Source organism: Aotus nancymaae, unplaced genomic scaffold (genome assembly GCF_030222135.1).
Source record: "Aotus nancymaae isolate 86718 unplaced genomic scaffold, 86718_ANA_hifiasm-v0.15.2.pri h1tg000030l, whole genome shotgun sequence".
NCBI classification, from domain to species: Eukaryota; Metazoa; Chordata; class Mammalia; order Primates; family Aotidae; genus Aotus; species Aotus nancymaae.
This window is the reverse complement of record NW_026988443.1, coordinates 6655676-6681255: the sequence shown is the minus strand read 5'-3', so window position 1 is coordinate 6681255 and position 25580 is coordinate 6655676. Positions and strand designations below refer to the sequence as shown.

The following is a 25580-nucleotide window of genomic DNA, read 5'->3' as shown; positions in this document are numbered from 1 at the left end:
CATTTGAGGAGCTTACTTTCAGGTAAATGAGACCAAAGTGTGAAAAGAGGACCCAGAAAGAGGAGACGATACTTGGGTGCAGAGGAGCTGCTACTGCAGAGTCAAGGAAGCAGAAAGTCCTCCTCACAAGAGCCAACACATCTATCCCTAAAGGATTCCAATAATTCTTGCAAGCCTGTTTCATCTACTCCTTGGAGGTGCTCAAGTTAGTGATAGACATGCCATACACTGCTTCCCTTCAGAGACACCCTCCCAAGACATGACCTTCTTCTAACCCACCAGGCATCTGCTGGGCATCTACCATCCGAAGTACACTGCTAAGCACTTTTACCCAGGATCTCTTTTCGTGTAATCCTACCATTTCTGCCCATTTTACAGAGGAGTAAACCAAGGCTCAGGCAAATAAACTCACCTAAAGTTAGCTTCTCAGCCGGATATGGTGTTCTGCTGCTAAGAACAGTGCTCATTCCAAGACCCCAACATTGTTGGCGGAGGAGGGTAGGGTGGGTTTCATCAGAAGGAGCCTTAGGGGAAAAATCTGTGGAATTTTGGTTGGTCTATTACACTCTGTTATCTATATGTGCAACCTATTGCCATCAACATCATCATCAACTTCATCATCTCATCAAGAGATAATCATCTTCATTGCTATTATGTTATGAGCACCCAGTGACAGCACTAGCCAAACACTTTAGATCCATTGTCCCTTTGCTCAGGATAGTGGTGAAGAATGAGGACTCTAAAATAGACATCTTGGGTTTAAACGCTAGTTCTGCTTCTTAACAGAGCGAGGGTGGCATTGGGCTTAGTCCTGGCCCAGTATTGCAGAGGAAGTAAATGATGGTAGCCCGGACTAAACCTAGGCCTGTTGGTCCACAAAATTCATGTTATCCTGCCTCCCAGAGGCTGAGCATGACTTTAAACAGAGTCCTTGAGGAAAAAATTCCAGCATCTTCAGGGAGCACTCTACAGACTCGCGGATGACCTTGAATAAGCCTGAAAAGTCAAAGTAGTATTTGGATCACGTCTTGTATCCATAGGCAAAAAGAAAGAAATTGGACATAGGGACATTTTTTGGATCTCGGTGGGCATGGGGAAAACCATTGCCTAAGCTTTCTTGCCAAGTAGAGCATTGCTGCCTGGAAGTCAAATGACTTCTTCACATGGTGACAGGCCGGAAGGAGCCCTCTACTCCCTCCAGGACCTGCCTGTCAATTCCCCCCACAAGCCTTCCCCTTCATCTTCTTCTACTGACACTCTTCCGAGGATCACTCAGATAAAATCAAACATGATTGGCTGTTATAGAATGACTATAGCCTGTAGAAAGCGTCATACTCTACATAAGGGGAGTATATAATTACAATTATTGATTAATTAATAGTGTGTCAACTGGTGGCCATTTTCAGAAAATGTCCCGGCACAAACGCATTCCATTATCATAAGATTCTTCTGTGATACAATTCAGGTAAAAAGTCCTTTCTTCCTATGTGTGTGTGCAGGCGTGTGTGGGGGGCGGGGGTAGCTGTTATTGATGGTATTTTTTTTCCAACTTCTTGAGTTGAATGTTTGCCTCATGTATTTTCAGTCTTGGGTTTTGATAAATCTATTTAAAGCTATAAATTGTTCTCCGATTACTGATTTAGCCATGTTAGAGAAGGTTCTGTAGAACCATGCCTTGAAACAGAATTCTGAACACACAGAAATTGTTGAGTTGTGCTCAAGAGAGGCAAAGAAGCAGGGGAGAGATGGCGAAGAGGCTGAGCATGGCTGTAGTCTTGAGTGAGGTTAAGCTTAGCCTGAGGGAGGTGGAGACTCTGACAGGTAAGTTGCTCCTTAGGGATGGAGTCAGTCATTCACTGGCTATAGGCTGCTCAGAGAAGGATGGGTCTAACTCTGCCAAGAAGATGACAGCTTTAAGCCATTGGCAGCCAACACTCAGCAGCCAAAGAGTAGGTGTCCTCACTCCTGACCTAGCAAAGGGGATGTGGACTGGGCCGCAGCCTTAGCCCCCTCAAACAGCTGAAGTGTGGGTGACTGAAGTACCCTCTGTAGCAGCACACCGGTACCTTAGTGCTGACACTGGAATTGCTGGTTTACAGTGATAATAAAAAAGAAGACCACTTTTAGACGGTATTCTGACCTTAAATTCTCTGCAGTCAATGCACCCCCTTATTGCATGCATGCCACTGCTGGTACACTGATGGACACAGGGCTTCTGCATGGAGGAGAAGCCAAGGAGCCCTTTGCAGAATAACCAGGAGGTGTCCCATGGGCTTCATGCTCGCAAGACTTGACTTTGTCCGTCACTCAACAGGAACACCCTGGGACTCACCTTGAACCTCACTCACAAGGGAGGTTCGAGGTCTTGTTCTCAAAGGTTCTCTCCATCTTCACCCTCTAATTTCTCCTTCAGTAAGAGAACAGAGCTTCTATCTAAAGGAAGCACAATTCAAACCCCACCCAATCTGAGTATGCTTCACTCTTACTTAGCAACACTGTAACACCAAAACCTCCATTTCCGACCCTGGAAGAAATGAGAATTGAGAGAGTAACAATCTCATCTCAATATTCAGTGAGTTCAAAAATAATGCTTAAGTAGCTCCAGGATTACCTTGATGTGAAGACACAGAAACTTGGACAGTGCATTCTCACAGATGTCTCCCTAGGACAGACGATCCTTTCATCTCAAGAAGGAGGATTCTGACGTCCCTGTGGTGCTGCTTTCCCTGCAGATACGTTGCAGAGTAACAGACTGCAAGTCAAACTGTGGCTACATTTTTTATTAAAAAGAGGATTTCTAGGAGGCAAGATGGCCAAGGCTGCTTCTTACATGGTACCAAGGTGCTCCTTTTTAGCAGACATTAATTCAGAGACACAGGGATGCAAGTACGTCACTCTTGTGTGGCTGAAGGGACCCAGAGCTGTGACAGAGCAGAAATCATAAAAGAGAATGCAGAAACCGTATGTTTGAAAGCAGTGGAGCTTTATATAAAAAGACACTAGGATCTCCTTTCAACAAAAGCTATATCTGTGACAAACTACTTTTTTACTGAAAACAGCTTCTTTTCCACTGTCCAAGAGAAATTATTATCTAAAAGGAAAAGGATCTAATATTTTATTGCATTATTTTCCCCCACAAACACTGACACAAAAGACAACTTTGTCACTAAAGCCTTACAATTCTATTACTTGAACTTGGACCCTCTTACCATAAAAGTTTACCTACTGTTCCAAAAATGAGGGTCTAGAAGGGAAAATTACATCATTTCTTCTTACAAAAATGGCTTTCTCATTTTTTAATCAACAAACACAAGCCATCTCCTCTTGTTGGTGTGTTATTTCCTGAAATTGTATATGATGGGTTTAGAAAAGTTTGAAAGGAGAGTTTTGAAGTCTGCTAAATGCCCACCATTTCCATAACCACTCAAATCAGGCTATTTTTTATAATTCCTTTAAATTGAATATCTTTGATAATAAATGCAAATTAAGGAGCAATAAATTATAACTTCTAGCCTGACCAGTGACTAATTATATATATTATAATTAACTATAGTTTCCAACACAAGGTATTTATCTTAATAATCATCCCATATCCATTAGCATATCTTAAAGGGTTTTTGTAAAACAGCCTTCACCATCTGAAGAGCCATCTGAAGTTCCCCTCTTTGGGCTATGAAAGGGTGCAGATTCAAAAGAGATGGAATTACTTTAAAAAGAAATCTTGGCTAAATATAAGTTGAGAGATTCAGATTATAGGCATAAAACCCCGACTTAAAAATATTTATCTTAAATACACCCTGTGACCATCACTAAAGAGTCTTTAGTTTCTAAAAATCTACAATTTCCATGAATCTGCTCAAAATATCTTTAGCCCTCCGAGCCTCTTGTGAATGCATCAATCAAAACTTGGGGTTAGGATTTGAACTTCACCAACGGAAGCTATCAGATTTTTCGGGAAGTCTCTGATCTTGTTCTATAAAAATCAATAAGGAGGCCGGGCGCGGTGGCTCACGCCTGTAATCCCAGCACTTTGGGAGGCCGAGGCGGGTGGATCACGAGGTCAAGAGATCAAGACCATCCTGGTCAACATGGTGAAACCCCGTCTCTACTAATACAAAAAAAATTAGCTGGGCATGGTGGCGCGTGCCTGTAATCCCAGCTACTCAGGAGGCTGAGGCAGGAGAATTGCCTGAACCCAGGAGGCGGAGGTTGCGGTGAGCCGAGATCGCGCCATTGCACTCCAGCCTGGGTAACAAGAGCGAAACTCCGCCTAAAAAAAAAAAAAAAAAAAAAAAAAATCAATAAGGAGAGCCAACTGTTGGTGGTGGCAGGAATGAAATAACTCCCACTGACTTCATTCTCATCCTTGCTCTACTAGTTGATTTAGAAACTTAAGTATCTTCCTGATCCATGGTTAGGAGGTGGTCACAGGAATAAAATGTCTCCCTCTGACGTTATTCTCATCTTTGCTCTGTTGTTTGTTTTAGAAACGTTAAGTACTTCCCTGACCCACAGTTAGTTGAGCTCCTGGAGTGATAAGGAAGGGAAAGCCCACAGGCTTCTTGAGACCCAGTTATCTGCCAGCTTGGTGTAAAAGTGAAAGTTGTGCTTCTTAGATGTGCTACAGAGTTCAGGGGTACATCTAAAAACACGTGAAAATGGCCCCTATGTTCTCCCCCTTCTCTGCCGGCAGCACCAGCCCTTCTTAGAAACCATCAGAGCCTCCTATGAGGGTTTTTCCCCTGGTTCTCAGGAATCTCTGGGGTGAACGGTTAAGCCTTCTGATACAGCTGGTAATCCAGCTCTGGCCAGTATCACTGCATTTTCCAACTGTCCCTGGGTAATTGTCCCAGGGACTTAAACAAGTTGGACCAAAGGCACCAGGAAGGTCAAACTGCAATAGAGTGTTCCCTGATTTTATCCGGGAGATTGATGCGCAAATCACCTTGATTTCGATTTGGCACCAGTGTTATAAAATGCACTTGCAATCACCGATAACATGTAAGATTAGGCCCCAGCGTGGGACACCGTATTTTATGCCCTTCATGAAGTTTTCCCTAATGCAACCATAAATCAGCCCACAAAGCAGGGCATTTTGTCCATGTTAATAAAGAGGACAGTGAGAAACCCAGGGTGCCTTGGGATGGAGACATTTCTGGAACCTGGAACGAGCCTGAAATCTTTAGCTTGTATCAGGGCCACCCAGATGCAGCCTTCAGGGGACAGACCACGGTGGGGGCTTTTGGGGAAGTCACAAAAGAACAGTGACAACAGGATCATCCAGCAAAAAGCGCATGAGCATGGCCACATGGGTGCAAACATTTCTATTTCTGAGCATTTAAGCAGAGATTCAAAATCTTGAGATAGGAGAAAAAGTACAAAATAGAAAGCAAAGTTGTTCTAATACACATATTTCAATTTGGAAAAGAGAGAAACGTAGCAAGAAGAGTTGGGGGAAGAAAGCAATTCAGTCAGAAAGCCACAGTTTGCAAAATAACTTTTGGCAGTAGCTACAATATGTCTTCTTCTATGTCTTTCCTGCCTGACCCCACTAAAGGTTTACATCAAATTATTATTATTATTATTTGGCCAGGCATGGTGACTCAAGCTTGTAATTCCAGCACTTAGGGAGGCCGAGGTGGGCGGATCACCCGAGGCTGGAGTTTGAGACCAGCCTGCTCAACATGGTGAAACCTCGTCTCTACTAAAAATACAAAAAAATTAGCTGAACATAGTAATGGGTGCCTGTAATCCCAGCTACTTGGGATGCTGAGGCATGAGAATTGCTTGAATCCGGGAGGCAGAGGTTGCAGTGAACTGAGATTGTACCACTGCACTCAAACCTGGGTGACAGAGATTCTGTCTCAAAATAATAATCGTAATAATTATTATTAAGAAAACATGTACTTTATTTATTTTTTTAATTCACAGAACCCATCACCATAGTTTGTTTTTTGTTTTTTTTTCTTTTGAGACGGAGTTTCATTCTTGTTACCCAGGCTGGAGTGCAATGGCGTGATCTCGGCTCACCGCAACCTCCGCCTCCTGGGTTCAGGCAATTCTCCTGCCTCAGCCTCCTGAGTAGCTGGGATTACAGGCACGCGCCACCATGCCCAGCTAATTTTTGTATTTTTAGTAGAGACGGGGTTTCACCATGTTGACCAGGATGGTCTTGATCTCTCGACCTCGTGATCCACCCGCCTCGGCCTCCCAAAGTGCTGGGATTACAGGAGTGAGCCACCGCGCCCGGCCACCATAGTTTTATATAACAATTTCATGAGGTGTCCAGATTGTCAGATTTCACTGGTATAGAAAGGTTTAACATCTCAATATACGGGGAAAAAAGAATGTCTGGCACCTCAAGGCCCATCTTCCCCTTGGTGTGGTGGCTTAAGCTCAGCCCAAATTCTGCTTATGGAAACTGCTCTGCTCTTCTCCCTACTTCCTTTCCCCCTCAACACCACCACCCCATGCACCTATGGGAGTCTAAACCAATAGGCATCTGGCCTCGCTCTGTGGAGCTGGGGCATCGATGAGCAAGGTCCAATACGGCTAGTGTGGATCTACAAAAGACGAGGGGAAAATCTAGGTTGGAAAAAAACAGAGAGAGAAGTAATTATTCGCATTCTCCCCAACAACCGTCCCCCACCACACACACATTTTTATTCTTATAGAGCTTCAAGACTTCTTCTTTAATCTAAAGCAAGTGAGAAAATGTCTAATGAAAATGATTCCCCTGTTGGGGGCTACGCAGATAGCCCTTTCTCCCAAGTAAAACAGAAACCAACAGGCTGAAAGTGCAAGAAAAAATTTATTCCACTTAACGCAACTGAATTTCCCTTCAATTTAAACAAAAACTCATTACAATCAAACACACATTTGAGTCTTTTATAAAGTTTCACATTTGTATTTTCGAATGTCATTTAAGAATGGGCATGATTTGGGTCTGAAATTGAAGAAACTAGAGAAACTCAGCCCTGACACTCGCAAATAACTGGCAGCACTGGCAAAGCAGGAAGCATGCTTCTTAGCAGACACCCATGCCATGCTTTTTCTTTTAATCAAAGTGGAAAAAGCACATACCACTTCTTCTTCTTTTTTCTTTTCTAAGAGACGATACCTCATTCTGTCATCCAGGCTGGTGTGCAGTCGTGCAATCATAGCTCACTGCAGCCTCCAATTCCTGGGTTCAAGCGATCCTCCTACCTCAGACCACTTCTTTTTTGAACCATCCATTCTCTAATGATACCTTATCAAGCTAGGAAAACAAGTTACTGAAGAAAAATTTGCATTGAGTTTAGAAAGGAAGAGAAAACAGACCTTTCTATGCATTTTAAAAGCTCAGAGTCTTGAGGGTAAATTTGTGTTCTGATATCTGGCTTCATTGTATCCAAATAAAACTCTCCAACACTTTTAGACAGTTTACAACAAAAACACAAAACAAAAAGATAAGAATAAAGGCAAGCTCCCTGCTACACTCTGCCCAAGGTCAGAATGTCAATTTGAAGTAACAAAAAAAGAGAAACAAAGTAGCAATCACATCCTCCTCAAAAAAAAAAAAAAAAAAAAAAAGGAGGCAAGGCTCAGTGATGAAGGAGAAACCCAAACTCCTGCACTGAGCAGTGGTCTGCTCGCTGTCCAACACAAGGTGAAAGGCTTGAGCATCTGCCCACCTGTGGGCAGAGCAAACCGTGCCCAAACCCAGGAAGAATTTTCTCACCGAGGGTATCCCACTGACCCGGCTGAGTGGGAGCACAGAGGAATCTTCTTTCTGCTTCCAGGCAAGAGGGAGCTTTCTGGTTGTCGCTGGCAGGAGAAAGGAGGCAGATAGAGATGATGTGGGGGAGCAGACACAGATTGAGAAGTCCCGGCTGGTCCAGTACCAGGCCCTGGGCTCTATCTCCTGCCCTGGGCCTCCCAGGAACGTGTGAAGCTATGTGAAAGCCAAGGGCCAGGAGGCTGGGCTCCTTGTAAAATGTGCCACCCAGAGCTAGGGAAGGGGGGTTCACATGCTTCAAGGCAGCGGGCGGAGGGCGGGAGGCAGAGGGCATGTGTGAGACAGCTGCCCCAGGAGACCCCCTCCCAGGCAGGATACATTGTCTCATCTTGTCTTCACCAACTTCTCCCCATGGGTTATCAGAGGGGCTGAGTCAGGAGACCTGATCTAACCTAGGCCGGTCACTGCTATAGTGAGTCTTGGATGCCGTAAGAATTAACCTGCCAGAGCCTCAGTTTCCCCACTGGGGAAAGGCAGTGCTGGTGGCCGACCTGGGCACCTGGGGGGCTCGGGCACCTGGGAGGCTCAGGCATTTGCAAGCTTTGTGACAGGGAGGGACACCTCCTGGCCAGCAGCCCCATGAGGAAGGGTAGAAATCCCTCCTGTGACTACTACTGAGATTAGACTGGCTAACTAAGATAATGCTGGTTAAACACACACACAGACATACACACACACACAGAGCCTAGTGGTCCAGCACATAATAAAGCCCAAATGTAACACAAGTTTGTTTGCATATTTGCTCATTTTCCAAAACACTACCCTTCAAAAACAGAGACTCAGTGTACCTGAGTGTTACAAAAGCCTTCCTCCTCTGAGGGTCTTTCCAACACCTTCCACACCCACTCTTGTTCAATGACCTCCATCAATGCCTGTTCTGTGCTTGTGAAGGCTCCCACGTCACATCGGGGGGAAGGAAACTAAGAAAACCTGCACCAGATTTAATAATCCCTTCTGGGGGCGAGACCTCAAAATGGCAAGGGTTGCGGGGATCAGAGAAAAGAAAATTTTTAAAGATGACTTTTAAAAGCAATAAGGTTATATGGGAGGTTGGGTTATGTCTGGGAAACCTCTGTACCTTCCTTTCAATTTTGCTGTGAACCTAAAACTGCTCTCTAAAGTCAAGTCTTTTTTAGAAAAAACAATTGGTAACTTGATAGAGCTCATGAATAGCCAGTGGGTTTGTGGGGCTTGCCCTACAAGTCCAGGTGACCCATCACAATGGATTCCAAAAGTGCCGTATCACAAAACCACAGAGCATGGGTCACAGTGCTTTGCCCCTATTATCCCAGCACTTTGGGAGGGAGTTCAAGGTGGGGAGATCTCTTGAGCCCAGGAGTTTGAAACCAGACTGGGCAACATAGTGGGACCCAGTCTCTAAAATTTATTATTTTTTTAATAAGAAAAGAAATTAGCCAGGCCTGGGGGGGGTGGGGGGTGCCTATAATCCCAGCTACTCACTATCAAGGCAGGAGGATCCCTTATTCCCTCGGGGGTCTATGTTGCAGTGAGCTGTGATTGTGCCATTGTACTCCAGGCTGGGTGACAGAGTAAGACTCTGTCTCAAAGAAAAAAAAAAAAATCAAAGCCGGGCACAGTGGCTCATGCCTGTAATCCCAGCACTTTGGGAGGCAGAGACGGGTGGAGCACGAGGTCAAGAGATCGAGACCATCCTGGTCAACATGGTGAAACCCCGTCTCTACTAAAAATACAAAAAATTAGCTGGGCATGGTGGTGCGTGCCTGTAATCCCAGCTACTCGGGAGGCTGAGGCAGGAGAATTGCCTGAACCTAGGAGGTGGAGGTTGCAGTGAGCTGAGATCGCGCCATTGCACTCCAGCCTGGGTAACAAGAGTGAAACTCCATCTCAAAAAAAAAAAAGAAAAAAATCAAAATTAAAAAAACCCTGCCAGAGCAGTGAACCTGAAAAGCAGCATTCGATCCAGGGATAATGAAGACCCTGGTAATGTTAAGTACTATTTCTAGCCTAACAGACTACACTCAATGTAAAAATCTGTATTGTTTTAACATCTGAATGTAACTAAGTTAGTAGATTAGACACTGTAAGCAGACATCAGAACATTTCTGCCTTGCATCCAAGAGTTAAAGGACTGATGTGGGCAAGGACTTGGGGAATGTAAAGAGCTAATAGATGTCTGGCTCTTACTCCCTCTGTCTTGTCCAGGAAAGCAGACCCACCCTGAGGGACAGGACAGGAAGGCTGAGCACAACACACACTTGTCTCTTTCCATGTTCGCACACTTTTTCTGCATCTGTTCAGAGTGTGTGCACGTGTGTGTGTGTGTGCATGAGTGTGTGTATGTGTGTATTGTTCTTGCTGTGTCTTCTCTCTGGCATTGTCCCACCCCCTCCTCTGTCTCCCTCTGTCCCCATGACTCCCCAACCCCCACAGACACCATTCTTGATAATTATAGTTTATTGATTCTCCTGGTGTTGGCTGCCCCCGGTGCCGTCTTCCTTATGTAAGCTGGGGCACCCTCCCAGCTCCATCACAGCCTGCATTTCTCAGGAGGAAAAGCACTCCCCGAGCTAATCTGGAGAAAGATGTTGCCTTGATCAAGGTCCCGGGAGTCCCTCTGGGAGGTGAGCCTGAATCCTTGCCCCCCACCAGGACCCCAGCCCTCCACCCCCTGAAAGCTGAGGCTGAGCCCAGAGAGCAACTGAAATAATAGTCATAGAAATAAACACGTATTGTCACTTTCCACATGCCAGGCAAGTTCTCAGGCACAGTCTGCACATCTAAATCCCTGGGGGAAGGGGCTACTACTCATCACTGTGAATGAGAATCAGGGAGGTGCAGGGCTCCCCTGAAGTCACACAGCTGCTGCGTGCTGAAGCTAGGATCTGACCCCCAAGCTTGCGCACACAGATCTCCAACTGTCGCCTGAAAGGAAGGAGCAAGACCACTGAGGTGAGGACCAAGCAGATGGTGCGGGGTGAAGGAAAACTCCCCAAGATGCTGGCTTTTAAAAAAAATGCACTCTGAGATGAGCATGACTGGCAGGTTCCCCGCCCATTGCCACCCAGAAAGAGAGGGTCCCTGGCCAGCCTGAACCAGTGCCCCAGCTGCGGAGGGAGACGGCCTGGCTCTCAAGCTGTTTACTTCTCAGCCATAAACAGGAAGGCCATAAAAGGGGCCCCTTTTGGTCAACCACTCAAGGGCTTCTCTCTCCTCCTCCTCCTCTTCCTTTTCCTCCTCCCAAGTACGTGTCCCTAGGCAGAGTTTCCTTGAGGCTGCTATCTCTCAAATGTCATTGTCCCTTTGCCTTAAAGAACATCCTTTGAGCTGGAAATTCCAACTGCTGAAGTCATTACTGAGTTGACAAAAAGGTAGATGCTTGCGTCTAGCCCACAGAGCTCAAGGACATGTGGGGTACAGTGCCAGGCATGCAATGGCCTCTCTGATCTCCATTGGCCACCTACTTTTTAAAACTAATGAATAACTAGAAATGCCTCCTTTTCTGAAACGAGAAAATCGCAATTCTAAAAAAAATCTAGAGAGAAAGTGACCAAGATATTCAGAGGTGAGACATCCCAAAGGAAAGATTAGACATCACATCTCAAAGAAAGTTCTCTACCACATTTTCCCCCAAAAGCTTCTGCAAAAAAAGAAAAGAAAGAGAGAGGGATTCCACAACCAAGCAGGGTTGCCCTCTTAGAGACACACACACCGTGCATGTGGCTTTTTAAAGGTTCTGATAAGTCCTGCAGCAAAGGACCTTGTTTCATTGCATGAGTTTTCCAAATGTTTTGCCCACAAGATTCTATTTCCACAAATGGTTCATTTATTCTTATGACATTTCAAGTCTCCTTTGATGCTTTGGGAACCTCTGGATTAATGCATGAGGTCTTGTGCTGAACGCTCACTGGTGTCATCCGAACTTGACTTTCTTTTTCAGTTTTCACGTTAGGGCCTCTTGGACATAACCTTTACGGTTTACTGTCTCCACTCCCCAAGAATGAGCTGAGCCTCACAAGACAGCTGACGAGATTAGGTAGATGGAAATACCTTGGCCTCGTTGGAGAGTTATCAGGGAATTGCCATCTTTGGATCCAGGGAGATCTCTGTTTCCAGGAAGGCTTGTTCGGTGACTGCCTCTTCTCGCTTTGGCTCATGACATTCAGCTAGATCCTGCTCAATGCCACAGGGCATGGTGATAGGAAAGCTTCTGGAAATGCATCATATGAAACTATTAGTGTTTCCTCAAGGAGTATTCGTGTGTGAGTATGAGAGCCTCATACAAAAATTTGAATAACCCTAGCAAAACATTTTTTTGTTGAGACGGTGGCTCATTCACAGTTTACTGCAGCCTCAACTCCCAGGCTCAGGCAGTCCTCTCTCCTCAGCCTCCCAAGTAGCTGGACTACAGGTTCCCATCACGATGCCTGGCTAATTTTTTAAATTTTTTCTGTAGAGATGGGGTTTCACCATGTTGCCCAGGCTGGTCTCGAACCCCAGACTCAAGCAGTCTGCTCACCTCAGCCTCCCAATGTGCTGGGATTACAGGTGTGAGCCACTGTGCCTGGCACAAAACACTTCTGATGTGACAGAGTCCTTGAAAATGTTTGTGACTGTTCTCTTTCCATCCCCAGCCTGGGAACATCCCTGGCCCCTGTCATCTTACTGCAGGGAACCTCTCTGGGGCCTGGACACCTTACTGCAGTCCTACCTTCCCACCAAAGCCTTCTCAGACTACCATGGCTGAGTCAGTAGCACACAATATTACTGGCTTGAATTTTTAGTGTTTTGTTTTGTTTTTAATGAAAACTTCAACGTTGTAAGGTCTCAAACTGATGAACCAAACCTAGCTCACTAATGTCTTAGCTTCATGGTATTTAAAGAAAGAAAGAGAAAAACATTTCAATCAATTGGTTTTACATTAAAACTCTGGATTTATGGCCTCTGCTTAAAAAAAAAAAAATCAGAGAATCTGGCAACGAAGGACTACATTTTTCTTTTACAACCAACAGTAGGAAGTCAGAAGCAGTCTTCAGATGGAACAAATACCTTAGTTTGCTGAAGTCCCCACCTTTCCCTAATGTCACTTAGAAACAAAGACACTGAGCCATTTATCGCAGTTTTACCATTAACTAGCTGTGTGATGTCAGGCAAGTAACTAAATCTCTCTATGCCTCAATTTTCTTATCTGGAAAATGGAAACAACTATAATACCCTGCCTATATCAATTAGGTTAAGCAAGGTTCACTGTGGCTAAAAAAAAAAAAATCCAAAATTTTAGTGAATTGCCGTGACAAAAGTTTATTTCTTACTTACACTCCATGTCTCATGCTGGTTGACACAGGGCAGGGTGAAGAGAGAGGTTGCTCTAGATATCATAGGCTCAGAGTTCAGGGCAAAGGAAGTTCCATCTTGGCACACTTTTCCATTGTCAATCCAGGGACCGTGGGAGTCAGGGTTGGGAAGGAAAATGGTGAATCACTCACTAACTCTTAAGACTCCACCCAGAGGTGACACACATCAATTTCATTCATATCCCATTGGCCAAAGCAAGTCACATGCTCTCGCCTAACTTCACAAGGGGAGGGAACATTAACATGCAACTAACAGACTTATTGCAGTGCTTCCAAGCCCTTCTCTTTCATGGGGCCCTGTGCCTAATTTATATTTATAAACTGGTATTCCTTTCCTTCAACAAGATCCCCCAAATTGGATATGCTTTAAGCCCTGCAATACCTGGATCCACTTCTGGCCAGAAACATTTGTGAAGAACCCTAATGTTTTTCCAACTACCTCATGGGCTTGCTGTGAGAATAAAGTTAACACGTAGCACTTTCAAGACCGCATCAGGCACTGGATCTGTACTCTGTGGGTATTGGCTTCTATTATTATTAGGACAATGGTAACACACAGTTCTGACTTTCATACTGGACACAAAAAACACACACACACAGGCACACACACGCTACATTTGCTCAGTAAGGAATACAGGCTCATCCAGAAGTCATCACTAACCAAGAGAATTGTCCTGTGTTAGGGGATCCTTGACCGTGACCTCGAGAAGTCCTGTTCCTTTTCTGGGCTTCGGTCTCCACTTCTGTCCATGGAGGTTGGGGGGGATGTTCCCACATGACTTGTCTGCTCTGTGACACTGAGCAAGGGGTTCCTTAAGGGCTGCGGGTACAGGTAGGAATGCCAGTTGTGGCGAAGAAAGCCAGGGCTGATTAATTATGCAGGCAGCCCCACCTCTGCAAACCACCCATCTGGGAGGTCAGCCTGCAGACATTGTTTCTCTTGATATTACAGGCCTGCATGTCTTCGCCCTTCGTTGTACATATAAAGCATCCCAGCAACCCACTTCCGGTGGCCTCATCAGACCCTGGCCCCACACATTGTCACTGGCTCACAGCTGTGGGTCCTTTTTCTAGCAAGCTTTTCTGCTCAGACACAAGAGATGAAAGAAAGGACCTCTCCGATGAAGCAGTTGAACACGTTGCTTGATGTGTTCTTCCCTGAATTTTTTTTTTCATCCTCCTTTGCAAGTTCCCAATTGCAGTCTTTCCAAATGCCTTTTCCTATTTGAATGCAAAAGACGGTAAAGGAAACATGCCCCCACCCCATCCTAACTCACACACACACAAAAAAACCCATTCAAGTCCCGTTTTCCTCATTTCCTGGCTGAGTGTCCTGGGCAAGTAACTTAATCTCTCTGAGTCTATATCCTCACCTGTAAAAACAGAGACACCTGCTCTGTCCATATATGAGTGTTACATTTGAAACACCTTGTGAATGTGAAGGATACCACTTCTGCTTTGATTTCTCTGAATCGGTAGGTAGTAGTTTTCTGTCGTTGTGAAATGAATTACCACAAATTTAGCAGCTTAAAACGACACCCATTTAATATCCCACAATTCTGTAGGTCAGAAGTACAGGTAGGCTCACCTGGACTCTGCTCAGTCTCACGAGGCCAACATCAAGGTGTCAGCCAACCGGATTCTTATCTGGGGGCTTTGGGAAAGATTCTGCTTTCAGTTTTTTACGGTTGTTGGCAGAATCCGGTTCCTGTGGCTTCAGGTCTGATGTCCCCATTTTGTCGCTGTCAGCTGGGGATTGGGATTAGTCTCTGCCTCTAGGCTGCCCATATTCCTTCTCATGGGGTTCCTTCCATCTTTAAAGTCACAGAAGGAACATCAAATCCTCACCCTTTCAATTAAGAGGTCACCTGATTGGATCAGATTTGCCCAGATGCTCTCCATATTTTAAAGTCGATTTACTTAGGGCTTTTCTTGCATCTGCAAAATTCCCTCTCAGCAGTATTTGTGTTAATGTTCGATTGAATGAACAGGAGAGGAGAATCTTGGGGGGAATGAGGGCGTTTTTAGAATTCTGCCTATCGTAACACAACAATTCTTCAACTGCCTTCCACAAAGGTAAGATGGTGATGGATGTTCTGTGAAGAAAGCAGTTCATAGCTGAACAATTTGAAGAAACACTGGGGGAAACAGAGTGAAACCAGTTTCGTTTGCTAGTTTTTCAATTCAGGACGCAGGAGAGTCGTTAATATGCCATCGTATCTGGTGATTCAAGAGATGCAGTAGCTCCCAAACTTATTAAGCCGTAGTATTCTTTCCTGCCAGAATATCTGTTATTCTTTATAACCCAGTTTGGGATACAATAATCCAGATTTAAAAAGAATTTTGTATAGGCAAAGACAGGATGATAAACAGGAAATTCCTTAGATCTTTACATATCTGTTTTTAGGAAATTGTGACCTGATGGTAGGCTCATTATCTGTAGGTGCCTTCCAAGGCATGGTCCTGGATACCAGTTTCCGGGAGGACTTACTTATCCATGGCCCTCTAAGGGGCCCTCCACTCCAAGGGCTAGGTCCATGGTGTTGCGCCACCAGCGGGAGGGCTTCAGGTACCATAACTAAATGATGCTCACCATCTTAAAGGCATTTTCCTGCCCCACAATTCGGTTTGCTTTGGGATGAGTCTGAAAGGTCAGAGTGAGGTCCACAGAAGAGAAGGAGGGAGGGGGATTTGGGCTTAGCATTCTGCTGAAACCAGGCATCTATCTGTTCATTGCCTTTCCAGGCTGAGCTTCTCTGACCAAACCCTAAAGCAGAGAGAGATGCCTCTTCTTGGAAGGTATGTTCCTAGAGTAGCCCCTTCCTCTGCTGCCTCTTCTCCGGAGACCTCCCTGGGACAGGCCTGGCACCACTTTTACCAACTGACCCTGGGATATCTCACAGGCCAGACCTATGGCCACTGTAAACCTAACCCTGTGCCTTTGAGACAGAAAATCATTGCAGGTTTTATCATCTCTCCCCTGAAATCAACTCCAAAATAATTTTTGCCTTCAATCCATTCATCTGCCACTCTATGCTTGATTTCAAATTGTGGTTTGTTTTCTCTGCAAGAATCCCCTGGCCATGTTTTGGGTAAATAGCCGGTATGATCTGGGCACTCTAATAAATTGCAACTTCAGACAGAAGCTTGCTCTTGCTGGAGGCGAGTGATTAAACATTTTAATAGCGCAGCAAACTTACCAACAGGCTTACCAAAAAAGAGAAAAGGAAGTGATTTTATTCTCCCAGCTTGTGTTTCAGAGTATTTTACTACTGGGGTCAAATGTCTGTCAAAGATTTTTGAGGCCCAAATTTGACTTTGAAGACCCTCTAAAGATTTCTAGAATGCACACTGCATCATGCTCTATAAACAGCCCAGGATTTTCCCTACACTCGCCTAACTATCCAGTTCAATATCACCATGGTGCCTAAAAGGTTCTTAATATAGATATTAAATGTATCTATATCATCGCTCCAGTGAGAGCCTGAGCTGTGCTTTTTCCTCTGGGGTCTTCCAAGCTATTTGCTGCTGACATACACTATTAAAAATAAACCTACCCTGAGGAACTAGTCATTTTACATGGCATTAGGACTAATGTTATCATTTAAGTAGCTGCAGAGATTTGCCAACTACAGAGGCCCCAGATAATGAAGGAAACATGATCGGTGTGAAATAATCTTCTGCGCTGAAATGACTTTCATCATCTGTAATATGTCATTTAGATGCTTACTTAAGACTTACACTATTGAACAAATATTGATGCCTTCAACAGAATAAAAAACATCAATGCTAGAGTTAGGTAAAAGATCAGATCCACTTCCGGTGCTTAGGACTTGGCTGGGTATAAAACAATATCCTTGGAATCTGTGTAGTGAAGAGGGAAAGAAAGAAGGGGATTCACTCTCATTCTCCCACTCTCCACTTAGTAGCACGTCAGGCCCTGGCACGTACAAATTTATAGCATCTGCACCATAACCTTATAACGAAGGTGATATTTTTATCCTCATTTTACAGATGAGGAAACTGAAGGTCAGCATGTTTTTCCAAACTGAAGTTTGAACAAATTCACTGCTAAGATATGGTAATACTGAGATTTGAACATGGCTCTGATGGCACACACTCTACAAGTATTGCCCTTTTCCACCATTAGCAAAAGGACCAAGATTCTGACTGCTTTTTCTACTCTACCCATAGGGTAGAAAATTGACAATGTAATTGACCATCTATTCATTCATGGATGCAGGTGATTTCATTTATTCATCCATCAATCAGTATGTATCTATTGCGCATCTATAACACGCTAGGCACTGTGTCAAGCACAGTGAGAGCTTACAGAATGGAACAAGGCATGGGCCCCAATCCCAACAACAGAGATGGATCTGCATGTGCAGGCCCTCCTAGTTTGGTGAAGTTAGATGCCCTTGTTCAATGGCTGTGCAGCTTGGTAAAGGCAGTACCCAGATCGTTTGCCTGCATAGTTTTGCAGCCCTTTTTGATAGATCAGATAGGGGTGAGGACTTCCTTACTCCGTATCAGACACAGAGCATCATAAATAAGATGCTCTTCAATCTTATCAGACTTGGCACTGCCCCAAAATGCAGGCATCGTTACTTCACATGCATCACTAGCTTCTGTTTAGTGGACTGTTGTTGTTTACTGTTACACGGCACTATGACATCCATCTATTATTAGCCCACTTCATGGATGATCAAACTGAGGCTCAGAGAGGTGAAGTGATTCATCCATGGGTAGGTAGATGGAGTGATACAGTGGAGTAAGAACCCTGGGCCTGATGTTTGACTCTCTTCACCTGCCCACGTACCTATTACGAAGGAAAACGTCATCTGAGAGCTTACGTCTTGCCAGGCACTTTGAGGCAGGTGCTGTTATCATGCCCATTTTAGGGTGAAGAACACAAGACATAGAGAGGCGAGTCACTTGCCTAAGTGCACACCACCAGGAAGAGACAGAAGTAGAACTTTAGACTGAGCCTCTGACTCCAAACAAGAAGCTTCCAGGCCATCCTTATGGGATGGTTCTCTTTGAAAAAGGCAACTCGAGCTTGGTAATGACGCACCGGGTCTTCTCCAGTCCTGATGCTGCCATTGTGGGGACCAAACCCTCATTAAAGGAAAAACTCTGAAGAGGCCCTCTCTTTTGTCCATCTTCCCCCCACTAACTTTTCAGATGATAGGACCCCTGCAGCTCCCTAAGATCTGAAGCTCTTGAAAGAGCCTCTTCAGGAATCTAGGGGGACCTACTGTTACAGTAAAAAATAAAAATAGGCTGGGCGTGGTGGCTTACAGCTGTAATCCCAGCAGTTTGAGAGGCTGAGGTGCAAGGATTGCTTGAGGTCAGGGGTTCGAGACCAGCCTGGGCAACACAGAAAGATCTCGTCTCTACAAAAAAATGCAAAGATTAGCTGAGCATGGTGATGCAGGCCTGTAGTCCCAGCTACTCAGGAGGCTGAGGTGGGAGGATCATTTGAACTAAGGAGCTTGAGGCTGCAGTGAACTGTGATCGTGCCACTGCACTTCAGTCTGGGCAACAGAGTGACACCCTATCTCTAAAAAAATAAAAATAAAAATAATTTGCATGAGGGTTCCAGCATGTTGGCAAAAAGAAGATGACGCGAGGGCACCAGAGCTGGTACTGGGGAAGGCCTGGTGGTGATGGTGTTAGCGTCTGGTTAAGCTGCATAGCTGGTCTGATGGGATTTGGCAAACTCCAGCCCTGTCTCATTTCTAGTCATTTTTACCTGCTGCATTTGCATATACATATGATATCTGTTATCCTAATTATGTCTATTTTCCCAGGTACAGACAGACATACCCCAGAGTTGGGGTGCCCATTAGCAGATCACATAGGCCTCTGCAGCTGTGTTTTGATTAGTAGAAGAGGTTCTTTGGCATCGAAGAACTGAAATCACCTTTTAGGGTATGACAAGCTCAGCTGAGCGTCTTGCAAGTGAAAATCAGAGGTTTCTCTAAGGAAGGAGTGCGAACAACCATAAAGAATTAAAAGAAGAATAACCTTTAATAGTTTTCAGGTGTGAAAGCTCAGTGACGCTTAAGTCCTGCCATCCATCAGACAGTACGATGTTCCAGGATCTCTTCAGGTCCACATTCACCCCCATACATGCCTCTGGAAGGAGCTGACAGCCATGGGAACCCCCCAGGGGGAGCTCAACTCACCATTTTTCCAGGCTGGGTTCCAGCAAGGAGGACGTGCAGGTGAAGAGGCCAAGGAAGGCTGGGGGAAGGAGCACAAGAGTATTATGGATCATGATGCATGCCCACCTGCCTTCAATGACTTGCAAACAATATGCAAATCCTTACGCAAGTCACCAAAAGCCATCTTTTATACCCTGTGGCCCTGGGGGCCTCTTTTAAAAGTCATGCAGGTATTTTCATGACTGCCTGCTCTGTTGTGGACTTGCATGCCCAAGCTCTCTCAAATTCCTTGGGAGGTGTATTAGTCCATTTGCATTGCTAGAAAGGAATATCCAAAGCTGGGTAATTTATAAAGAAGAGGTTTATTTGGTTTATGGTTCTGCAGGCTGTACAAGAAACATGGCACTGGCATCTGCTCTTGGTAAGGCCTCAGGAAATTTCCACTCATGGCAGAAGGGGAAGGGGAGCTGGCATCACATGGTGACAGAGGAAGGGCGCCAGGCTCTTTTAAGCAACCAGCTCTCCCACGAACTAACAGAGTGAGAACTCACTCATTACGGTACCAAACCATTCATGATGGATCTGCCCACAAGACCCAAACACCTCACACAAGGACCCACTTGCAATACTGGGGATCACATTTCAGCATGAGATTTGGAGGGGACAAACACCCAAAGCATATCAGGAAGGTTGTGCCCCTGCGCTGTGAATGTGGCCTGTGGGTCAATAATTTAGGTGTTAAGTTGGTGCATTCTTTGTAATGCATGGCATTTTCAGAAGCTATATCCTATGAGACCCTTGATAACTCGATAAGGGAGCCTGAGCAGGTTTTATGACCCCTACTGTACTGGGCCTAAAGGCACTTAGTAACTTACCTAAGGCCGAACAGCCGGGCTGCAGGTGAACCCCCCCTTGAACCCAGCTGCCCTAACTTCAAGTCTGGTGCTACTTACTCTACATTTCCCTGATTTAAATCTGCACACAGGGAATGGTGGAGGACTAGAAAGGCAAGAAACATCCAGGAGAAGGAATTCTCAATATATTTTTTTTCTGTCTTCTAGAGGGAAGAAAAACCCTCCAGTGGCAGGGTTTCTCACTGGAGGGAAGAAAGGCCATGTCACCAGGAGGGGTCACCAAGGATTTGTGGATTGAAAATACTCATCAGGGGACTATTCCTGGGTAGCCCTGGGTTGAGAATTACTCATTCATTCATTTTTTCCATTGACAATATAGTCATGTCATGCATCACTTAACGATGGAGACACATTCTGAGAAATGCATCACAGAGTATACTTACCCAGACTTAGATGCTACAGCCTACTACACAGCTAGGCTTTATGATGTAGCCTATTGTTCTTAGGCTACAAACCTGTACAGCAAGTTACTGTGATGAATACTGTAGTCAATTGTAACACAATGGTAAATACTTATGTATCTAAACGAATCTAAATTGGAAAAAGTACAGTAAAAATACGGTATTATAATCATATGGGACCACTGTCATATATGTGATTCATCATTAAGTGGTGTGTGACTGTATTTACTGAGTACCTACTATATGCCAGGCATTGTTCTATGCAAATGAGATTCAACTGGAGGCAGAAAATTATCAATGGTGCTAAGGGCTATGATGAAAATAAAATATACCAGCTGAGGCCAATTCAGCCAGGGCAGCCTCTCTGAAGAAAAGCATCTGAGCTAAGACTCCTCACTGAGCAAGAGCCACCCACCCAATAGCTGGGAGAAGAGTTCTCCAGACAGGGCACCACAAGCAGACGTTCAGGAGCAGAGAGGGCTGAAGGCTTAAGAACCAGAAAAGCAGTGGGTCTGGCTGAAGCTGGCTAGAGCAAGATTGCAAAGGGCAGATGGTCTGAGATGAGTTTGGAAAGGGAGGCTAGAAAAAGCAGGACCTCAGAGGTTTTTTAGGTGGCTTTAAGCTAACCCCAAACATAGTGGCTTATAATTGACAGCTGGGCTTTTTAATTAAATAGATCAGAATAATAGTCCCTACTATAATCTGTAGTAGTTCTCCAACCTCAGCATGTATCAGAATCACTTGGAAGGCTTGGTAAAGCTCGCAGAACAACTGATGCAGCTTATCTGGGGTTGAGCCCAATAATCTGCACTTCTAATAAGTTCTCAGGTGATGTTGAGGCTTCTGGTCCCAGACTGTTTTGAGAACCACTATATTAAGAATGCATCACATATACTACCATCAAGTTTTGTTTTTTGAAACTCTTGTTCCAGTAATATATCTATTCATGTGTACTGAATCCTGATGGAAAAGGTATTTTTTAAGGATGGATTCAAAAAAGTTTGAAAGACTTAGGATCCTTCTTTAGAAGAGAAATCATTCTTGAATGCTGTAACTGACAGCTGAGAATCTTGTGACTTCCATAAACATAAATAAACCAGTAAATATATGAATGGGCCAGGTATGGAGGCTCATGCCTAAATCAGTACTTTGGGAGGCTGAGGCAGGAAGATCACTCAAAACCCTGAGTTCAAGAACAGCCTGGAAAACACAGCAAGACCCCATCTTTACAATAAAAAATCAATTATCTGGGCTTGGTGTCGGGCACCTGTAGTCCTAACTACTTGGGAGACTGAGGCAGCAAGATTGCTTGAGCCCAGGATTCAAGGCTACAGTGAACTGTGATCTTGGTACTGCACTCCAGCCTGGGTAATGGGCGATTTCTCTCTCTCTCTCTCTCTCTCTCTCTCTATATATATATATATATATATATACACACACACACACACACATATACATATATATATACGTATATATATATATGTGTGTGTGTGTGTGTGTGTATATATATATATATATAAAAATATTTAGCTGGAATACCAAACAAGATTCTTCTGTTGATGGCCTCATCTGGGCCTTAATTTACTGTCCTACTGAATCTCCAAAAACACTGTGTGGCACTTTGGCATAGAGCCTAGGATCCCACTCTAAGCTGCCTGCCTCCCTATGCAGTGCTAGGGAGCACTCCAGCCACTCTGACAATGCTTTCATGTCCTGGTTGCATCTCCACGGTACGGGCATCCTCCAGTGGACTCAGCTGTGTTTAGTTTTTCAAATGCAAGCCCATGCACCCGGTTTGCCACACATACCTGTTGACTGGTCTCTGCAGTTCAGCTCTGCTTCTCCTATGAGCGGCACTGGTTCCAGATCCCCATGGGAAATTAGGGATAAAGCCCAGCTTCTCCCTCCCTGACCAGTTCTGACCTCAGTTATAAAAAAGTGTTGGATCCCCATTTGGTAACAAACCGTCCTGGTGGGGAAGTTCGCGGCTTCTTTCTGAATAGAAAGGCAGTAGCTTCTGGAATCTACACTGACTCAGGAGTCTAGAAACGTGCATGCATTCATCCAGTAAATCTACCAAGTACCTACTGTGTGCAAGGCACTAGCAAGGTACTGTGACTATCCCAGCAGTGAACAGAACATGCCCTCCCGCTGCTCATAATGGGTGCACTTTCTGCCTCCTTCGCCAACTTGCTAGATGAGGCCACCCACTGCCCTCCTTAGACACTTGGCATGACCAGTAGGGCACAGAAAGGAGCATGAGATGTTAGAGCTGTGAAATACCACAAGAGCGACTGAATCCCACCTCGTTTTAGGAATGGAAACTAGGGCTACGGTGAAGGAAAGGGACTTGCACAGGGTCACATGGCAGCACCGTGTGGAAGGCTGGCTGAAACCTCAGAGGCTGCCTCCGTGTAGCTTCCTGATGTTCCTCCCCATGGCCCCTCCCAAGCCCCTCCTTCTCTCCTATTATGAAAATGGAAGTCTATCTAGTCGGAAATACACAGAACTTCAGAAAGGTAGAGTGGACATCAGGCAGTTGCTGATTTTTCAGAACACTTCAAGTTTAATTGCTGTGACCTAGATGGTGTTCTAGAGAGCATATGGGCTGCCAAAGCCCAGGCCAGGGACAGAAGCAGCAAGGAGGCTCTGAACCCATCCAGGCAGAACCAAACCCCACCACTGAGGTAGGAGGTGGGACTCAATACCAGAGATGGGGCTTAGATACTGGACCAAATTGAGGGCTAGCTAAAACAGGGACTAGGCAGAAGCAGTTTTCCATAAGACATGCCCAACAGTGTGCCACATCAGTTTACCTCTGCATGGCAACACGAAGGAGTTACCGCTCCTCTCCATGGAAATGACCCGATGACCCAGAAGCTACTATCTCCTTCCTAGAAATGCCTGCAAAAACCACCCCTTAATCTGCATGCAATTAAAAGTAGGTATAAATATGACTGCAAACCTGCCCTGAGCTGCTGTTCTCAGCACACTGCCTAAGGGGTAGCTTGCTCTGCAGGAGCAGTCATGGAGCTGCATCACAGTCAGAACTGCAGGACTAACACTTCGGTAAAGCTGTTTTCTTCTACCTTACCACCAGCTCACCCTTGAATTCTTTCCTGGGCAAAGCCAAGAACCCTTTCAGGCTAAGCCCCAATTTGGGGCTCGCCTTTCCTACATCACCACCACTTCCCTTCCCATCTACTGCATTTCTGCTGACCACTCATGCACAGCTCAGTGGGTGCCACATCTGTAATACTTGCCCCAGTGTACCCGTTTGAAAGAACCAACCTCTCTTCCCCAAAGCCACCAGCTTGTGTCTCTCTTTAGCACTTCTCTCATTCTGCCTTGCATGGGAAAGAATGTATTCCATCACTCACCTGAGATACCTGTGCAGTGCCAGGAAAATAACTAAGATCTGGAGCATGAAGGAGATCCAGACACCACCCTTGCCCTCAAGAAGTCCACCCATTGGCCAGGTGCGGTGGCTTACACATGCAATCTCAGCACTTTGAGAGGCTGAGGTAGGCAGGTCACTTGAGGTCAGGAGTTTGAGACCAGCCTGGCCAACATGGCGAAATGCTGTCTCTACTAAAAATACAAAAATTAGCTGTGTGGTGGCAAGTGTCTGTAATCCCAGCAACTTGGGATGCTGAGGCATGAGAATCATTTGAACCCAGGGAGCAGAGGTTGCAGTGAGCCGAGATTGCGCCACTGCACTCCAGCCTAGCAACAGGGTGAGACTCGGTCTCAAAAAAAAAGAAGTCCACCCATAGACAGCTGTCACCATATATGGTAAGTGTGTTAGCAGAGGACCCCTGAAACACCAGTGAAGGCCCTGAGTTGAGCACACATCTCTCTCCCCAGCCAGCCTTTGGTCTTCATAAGGGCACAAACTGTGCCATGCCCATTCACCCAGCTCTGTTCACCACCATCTCCTGAAAGATCCAGCAGGTTCCTCAGGGAGTCCTCCAGAAGAAGTGGTGAGAAGACAGAGATCTCTAGTCTCCTTGGGAAACTCCAGGCAGAAGAACCAAGTCCATACAATCACAAGGGGAATTCCCTTCTTTTTCTCCTGCCACCTGTCCCCCTCAATGGCACTAGATGATTGTGATGAAGCCTATGGGACTGTCCTCCCAGGACTCCTTTTCCAGGAATTGCCCCGTCACTCCCTCCTCCCGTCTTCTACATGGCCATCAAGGGAATCGCCCTGTAAGTCCAACCTGACTCCTGACCATAGCCTCAGGGGTTGGCATCTGTCACATTGAGCCAAAAAGATCTTTCAGAAATCTTTGAAATTAAAATTAAAAAGAGCCTCCAGTATCTTCAAGCAAGGCATGAAGTGTTCTAGGTAGCCCCATTTCCTTCCACGAGGGTGTCAGAAGTGGAAGAAGCTGGTGTGCAAGAGGATAGGATGTGCAGATGCTCAGTAGGAAGCAGAAGAAAAGAGCACATGTCCCGATCCCATTTGAATCCCTCATTTTATTAGGTCCTGTTGCATCTTTTCTGAGATACTCCAGAAAAGTCTTCCTCTTTAGTCTCCCTTTTCCATAAACTGGTTCAACTTGAGTTTCTGCTGCTTGCAACCCATGGCCTCCGAATGGTGCAATACTGCTCTGGGAAGTCGCTGTGCTTGAAAAGTGTCATGCCTTTGGGGGAGTTTCTTCTCTATCCAAACCTCACCTCTACCTCAAACGGAGAGTCACCTATAGATGGTGCCATAATTATATTAGAAGGAAAGGAAGTCACAAGCTATGTTTAAAAACATCGAAAAATAACATGAGCCTCTAATGATAATGGAAGGTGGTTAGCCACGCTCCAGGACAAGGTGTCTGTAATAGATGTCTTTTAGCCATAGATCAGTGAGATGTTAAAGTCCAGGCTGGGAAGAACAATGAAGAAATAATTTATCTTCATTCTGTTTATACTACTGCTATGTAGTAAAGCATTTATTAGCTAGAGAAAGAGTTAGACTTGACCAC

At 45.2% G+C, this 25580-nt stretch overlaps 1 long non-coding RNA gene across 2 annotated transcripts; it reads right to left on the bottom strand.

Moving 5' to 3' along the window:
• Positions 1 to 10505: 10505 nt before the first annotated feature.
• On the bottom strand, positions 10506 to 19233 carry LOC105714082 (uncharacterized). Of its 2 annotated transcripts, XR_001106738.2 has the most exons (4): positions 19144 to 19233; positions 13073 to 14331; positions 11807 to 11966; positions 10506 to 10681 (listed from the first exon to the last, which is right to left on the bottom strand). It is a non-coding gene; the product is annotated as an uncharacterized LOC105714082 (long non-coding RNA). The 2 variants fall into 2 exon arrangements; XR_001106737.3 differs by lacking the exon at positions 19144 to 19233 and having other exon boundaries at positions 13073 to 15528.
• Between the last annotated feature and the right edge of the window lie 6347 nt (positions 19234 to 25580).